Source organism: Solenopsis invicta, chromosome 3 (assembly GCF_016802725.1).
Source record: "Solenopsis invicta isolate M01_SB chromosome 3, UNIL_Sinv_3.0, whole genome shotgun sequence".
Taxonomy (NCBI): domain Eukaryota; kingdom Metazoa; phylum Arthropoda; class Insecta; order Hymenoptera; family Formicidae; genus Solenopsis; species Solenopsis invicta.
In genome coordinates, this window is record NC_052666.1 from 14,406,666 (window position 1) to 14,412,926 (window position 6,261).

A 6,261-nucleotide genomic window follows, 5' to 3' on the forward strand; every position below is an offset into this window, starting at 1 on the left:
AATTTTAACCGACTGGCGGACGGGTAATGTTAGGCCAAGAACTCTGGAAACGTTCTTTTGCTTCGTGTTGGGTCTAGAAATCGCTGATGCCTCACGACAAACCGGCGTGCGTGAATAACGTCTTGGGAACCGGGACGGTGAGGAGAGGCTCAGGGGTGAGACACACATATGTGAGACACACATATCGTTTATAGTCAATTAATTTTGAGTATATTTGAATGACCAAGCACTGATACATTGAACACTTTTGTAAAAGAAACGGTGTGATCGCAAAGGCTATGTCGGATTACAAGTTCGGCGTTAACTGTTTAAATAATTCGCGAGGCGTTGAGTGTGCGACGGTTTTGGAGCGAATCGCCGGAGCAATTGGTGCTCCGGTTGTTTGATCGTATCGAAATTATCAACGCCGCTAGTGCGATCTTATTTTACTATAGGTCGATAGATTATATCGATTCTAGTCGGCAGCGCCACGGGTACATACGAGTATACCGGGTGCTTAACGCCTAATACAATCTTACACAATGAAAGGTAAATTATTCGAATGAAGAATACGTATTTTGTCCCCTTCAAAGTAATCCCCATGAGATATTAAACACTTGTGCCAACGGTTTTTCCAATCTTCGAAGCACTTCAAAAAATCATTTTTTTTTATCTTGTTCAGCTCCTCCTTCGATGCCGTCTTTATCTCGTCAAGCGTAGCGTAACGTCGTCCTTTCATGGGCCTCTTCAGTTTAGGGAACAAGAAAAAGTCACAGGGGGCCAGATCTGGGGAATACGGTGGCTGCGGCATCATTAGTGTGTTGTTTTTGGCCAAAAAGTCGCGCACAAGCAACGATGTGTGAGCAGGGGCGTTATCGTGGTGCAAAAGCCAATTTTTGTTCTTCCACAAATCCGGGCGTTTCTGGCGGATTGCTTCGCGCAAATTGCGCATAACTTGCAGGTAATATTCCTTATTGACCGTTCTACCCTGTGGCAAGAACTCATGATGCACCACGCCCCTGCAATCGAAGAAAACTGTCAGCAAAACTTTCACATTCGACCGAACTTGGCGCGCTTTTTTCGGTCTTGGTTCGTGCGGCAGCTTCCATTGAGATGATTGAGCTTTGGTTTCCACGTCATAACCATAAACCCACGATTCGTCACCAGTTATGACCCTCTGGAGCAAATTTGGGTCGTCGCGGACAGAGTCCAACATCTCATTAGCAATGTTCACGCGATGCTGTTTTTGGTCGCAATTGAGCAATTTTGGTACGAATTTCGCGGCGACCCGTCTCATGCCCAAATCATTGATAAAAATCGAATGGCACGAGCCAATCGATATGTTTAGGTCCTCAGCAACTTCTCTAACGGTGATTCGACGATTGGCCAATACCATTTTCTCCACTTCATTAATTTTTTCGTCTGTTGTTGAAGTGCTCGGGCGTCCGGCACGCTCTTCGTCGTTCACATCTTCTCGGCCTTCTGAGAACATTTTGTACCACCGATAAACGTTGCTTCGGTCCAAGGTAGCTTCTCCGTATGCCACAGTCAACATTCGGAATGCATCCGCGCACTTAATTTCGTTTTTCACACAAAATTTGATACAGGTTCTTTGATCCATTTTTTTGAATAGGTAAAAATCGAAGACGATCCAAAACACGTGCAAGCAAAGCAGCTGTCAACAATTAAGTGAACATTCAAAATGGCCGAGCTTGTCGGCATAAGTGAGAGACATGAGTACCAACATAACGCCACAAAAAGATCGAAATTCGAATATACGTAACCCGCGAAAATTCAAAATTCGCGATACTTTTTGAACACACCTCGTATATATAAGCGTGTCATCTGCAAACATTTTTATATTGCACCCTTCTGGACAGACTTCAATTATATCATTTTATATATTGTTATGTCCGTCTCTCTCGTACTTGCGTAATAATAACACGGATTTTTTAAAGAAAGAGCTTTAATGCAAAACCAAGAACACAGTTAAACAGGGTATGGTATACGGTAATTCGCCAAAAAACGGGATCGCTTGCACAAACGTCAATAGCGTTCAAGCGCCTGAATCGGACTCAGATGTCAAACTATTAACATCTTTGTCCTAGAGACGATCTTTTTTTTCCAATCACTTCATATCGATCGACTCCAGCAAAACGCAAGAACAAGACCGAAGGACATCACATTATTACAAATAGCAAAGATCCTAGAACTGAACCTTGTGGCACTTCATATTCTGTAGACAATAATTTTGAGCATATCTGATTAAATCGTATCTGTTGTTTTCTATTATTTAAGTATGATTTGCACCACTCTAATGTCATTCCTCTAATTCCGTATTAATACATTTTTTCTAACAATTTTTCTCTATCTATTGTTTCAAACGCCCTCTTAAAATTTATGAAGATAACTCCTACCGTTTTTCTTTCGCTCACTATTAATTTTCATTCATCTATGACAGATTGAATCGCTGTTTCACATGAACAATATTTTCTAAAACCCGCCTGATGCTCTGTTATAATACCGTTTGTTTCCAAATGTGTTTGAAGTCGTTCTTTCTACTAATTCTATTACTTTCTCATATATTGGTAATATATTAATAGGCCTATATTCGCTCGCTTTTTTGGCTTTATCTATCTTTGGGATCGGTATTATAGTAGAGGTTTTCCAACTTTTCGGACAATGGCCTTCTTTTAAAGAATTATTTATTAAAATTGCAATTTCTTTTTTTATTACAGGAAAAACTACCTTCAATATATTACTAGTTATTCCCTCTTCCGTACCTTTCTTTTTTGGTAATCCAATAACTATTTCTTTTAGCTGCTCTAGTGTAACAACCTCAAAACTTTCCATAATTCCTTTGATCTCGATAGTATAAATAGTTTTCTTATTTATATTCATCCAAAATTCAATTATATCACTGCCAGGTCTACCTTTATAGAGTTTACTATACTATTAATAACTTTGTATATAATATAAATTAAATTTATCGGCTATATTGCACTCTTTGGTATCGCCTATGATCTCAAAATCTATATTTCCTACTTCCTTTATACCTACTGGCTCGCCCCTAATTACTTCTTTCAAGGTTTTCCATATAGTCATAGAATTTTTTTTATTAAGATCTATCATATTTTCGTAATATTCCTTCTTTTTTTCTCTGATTAATTTTACTACTCCATTTTTTTCAATTTTATATTGTGACCAATTTTGTTTGGTATTGTCATACAATGCTTTCCTATATGCCTTATCCCTCCTATCCGCAGCTTTTCTTATCTCATCTGAGAACAATTTTTCCCCTCCCATACTTTTAAAATTCTACATTTTTTTCTTCGGTGCCATTATGTCTAACGCATCTACTATACTATTAACAAATTTTTTTGCTCTCTTACTCACACCCATACATTCACATTGCCATCCCTGACTTTCCTGTAATTTGTTTTTTACTAATATAACAAATTCATCTTCATCGAGCTCTTTATAATTTCTAGCGCTAAATTCCCTGTATTTACTTTCAATTTTACTCAACTCTACTTTCAGCCACGCATGGTCCGTAATCTTAGGTTTATGAATTACTTGTACTATTTTATTATTACTAAAGAAAATTAAACCTATAATTTTCTGACTATCTTTCGTAACTCTTGTCGGTTCGTCACATACTGTTTCATGCCCAAGCTTAACATTGTCTCTTATAATTTCTTTGCATAAAACGAGTTTGTCATAAGATCTATATTAAAATCTCCTATTACCATGCATTCTCCCTTTATTATTAACTCCTCTACTATATCCTCAAAAAAGTCTCATGAAATCCCCATGCAATGCGCTTAGTGAGTGATATATTACCATTATCATTCCTTTATAATGTTTTTCTTTCATTTCTATCGCAGCACACCAGTATTTGATTCTAATTTTTTTATTAATACTACTTCATATCTAATATCGTTTCTTATATACATAATAACTCTCCCTGTGTTCCTATTTTTGCTATCACATCTAACTACAGTGTAACCCGGCACATTTACTTCACTGTCTTCTATCTCACTAATCAGCCTGGTCTCCGACATCGCTATCATCACAAGATTTATCTCTTCATAACCTGATGATGGAGTCTTGTGCGCTGGTAAGCTCTGTGCATTTGTATACATAATTATTTCTTCTTTCTTTGGTAGTTGCTATTTTTTATCCTGCCAATCTGCTCTTTTCTTTTCTTCCTGGAACGCCCTCTTAAAAGTCGGGCATTCTCGACTGATGGCTTTATGTTTGTCATTTATTTTTAGATTGTATGTTCTATTTTTGAGCGTACAATTCACACATTTGCTCTCCGCCGCTGTGCAAACACGCGAGCTGTGATTCCCTGTGCATTTGCAGTATATTTCTTCTCTCGTACAATTTTTAGCAATGTGGAAGTACCCCCAGGATTTAAAACATCTTTTGACACTGACATGATTAAATACAGGACATTTCTTCCATCCTATATTTAGTTTTGATTTTTTCAATAACAACTCGTGCTTCTCTTCAGCTACTTCCATTATTATTGACCCTTCTTTATTTCCCCTTTTTTGATTGTTACTCTTTTTCTTTATTTTAAGTTCAAAGAATTATACGATGTTTCAAGTTCAGATAATTATACGATGTTTCAAGTTCAAATAATTATATGATGTTTCAAGTCAAAATAATTATGTATAGTTCAAGTCAGATTAATTAAAAGTTACTTTACTTTGTTTTTTCTTATTTTATTAATTTTAAAGGGTATCAAATTCAAAATTATGAAACTCGTGCAAATCATTACATCATTGTATTCATAAGAACATCCGTTCTACGCGCCGTATCTCGTCGAGAATATTCTGTCTCGTTGATTATTCAAAAGTAAGAATACGAGAAACTTCGACAGTAACAATAATAATATTTTGTATGCGAAGAAAATAAGTTGTCGTGGTCGTCCGTACACGCAAAGGAAGGTCGGACCAAGCAAATAGTGAGTTTATCGGTCCGGTCCGATTGCCGTTTTGAATCGTCGATGACGATACAGTAATTAGTCCATCTGAGCCAATGAGACATTTTCCCGCCAAATTTGCTTCTCCCGATTTTCCTTCGTTTAAACCAGAGCAGGGAGGTTCGCTCTCTCTGAAAGAGATCGGCAGATTCAGATTTGAGAACCGACGCGATTAAGTCCCATAGTATCCGTAACCGAGCGATAAACAATCGGGAAGTGTCGGGAGTTATAAGGCGCGCGAGTATATGTTAGTTGTCGACACGCGCTTATTGAATAAAATTGCGCGGACGCTCTTATCAATCAACAAGACAGAGACAACATAAACAATTTAGTGATTAAAGACGAGTAATTTTAAACCTTTAATTACATTAAGTGATCACTCTGTTTGCCTTCTTTTCATCTCCCACCTCCCATTTCTCTCATTATACCAAGTTACGCTACCGTCGTCGCTTGCGCTTTCGCGTCGGACTCGCTCTCGTAATCGCGTGCTCAGGGCTGTATCTAGTCCGAGCGCCGATAAAGTTAATCGCTCACACAGTTCTCGCTCGCGCTCTATTCGGAGTGAATTTTAGCAATTCAACTCGCGTATTACGTAACATTAAACATCTTTAACCATTCTCTTCACAGTTTGCCCATTTACTGTATCTATTTTATTTTGCTTCTTAATCGTATTTATAAGTTTATTATTATCTATGTTCATCTCTTCTAAATTTATGTTTTTACATTTATGTTTTAACAATTTTTACTTTTGGTTTTGCTTGAGACGACTCCAGCATTTTATAATTCTTTGCCAGCTTAGCTTGTAACAACGCATGCTGGGAGCATACGTTATTCCCGGTGAACACCAGCCGGAGGCCGCTGTTCGGCTTTAAAAAACAGAAGGCGCTTGCGCCTACCTAAACGCTGCCACAGTGACGTCGCCGCTAACGAGGACGGCCGTTAGCACGAGGCAGACCCGTGCACGATACAAGACCACGCGCACGCGCTACATCGACCAGCCGCAGGACGAAATCCCCGCAGAAAGCGCGTCTGTACCATCAGCCGCGGAGGAATAAAATCCCGAGATAAAATCTCGAGGAAGAACGAGCGCACACGGAAATGACCGAGCGCGCGAGCCGGGAGGTATAAAAGGCCTCCGCTCGCGCATTCGGGATCCATTCCGCCACCTCGACTCCGACCCGAAACTCCTCTGGCCGAACAAGCGGTAAAGGTTCTTTGCCGCTGTCGAGGTACTCGACAGAGCCGGCATTCGAAAGAACGTAGCTTCCGTCTACAAACCACCCCGGAGA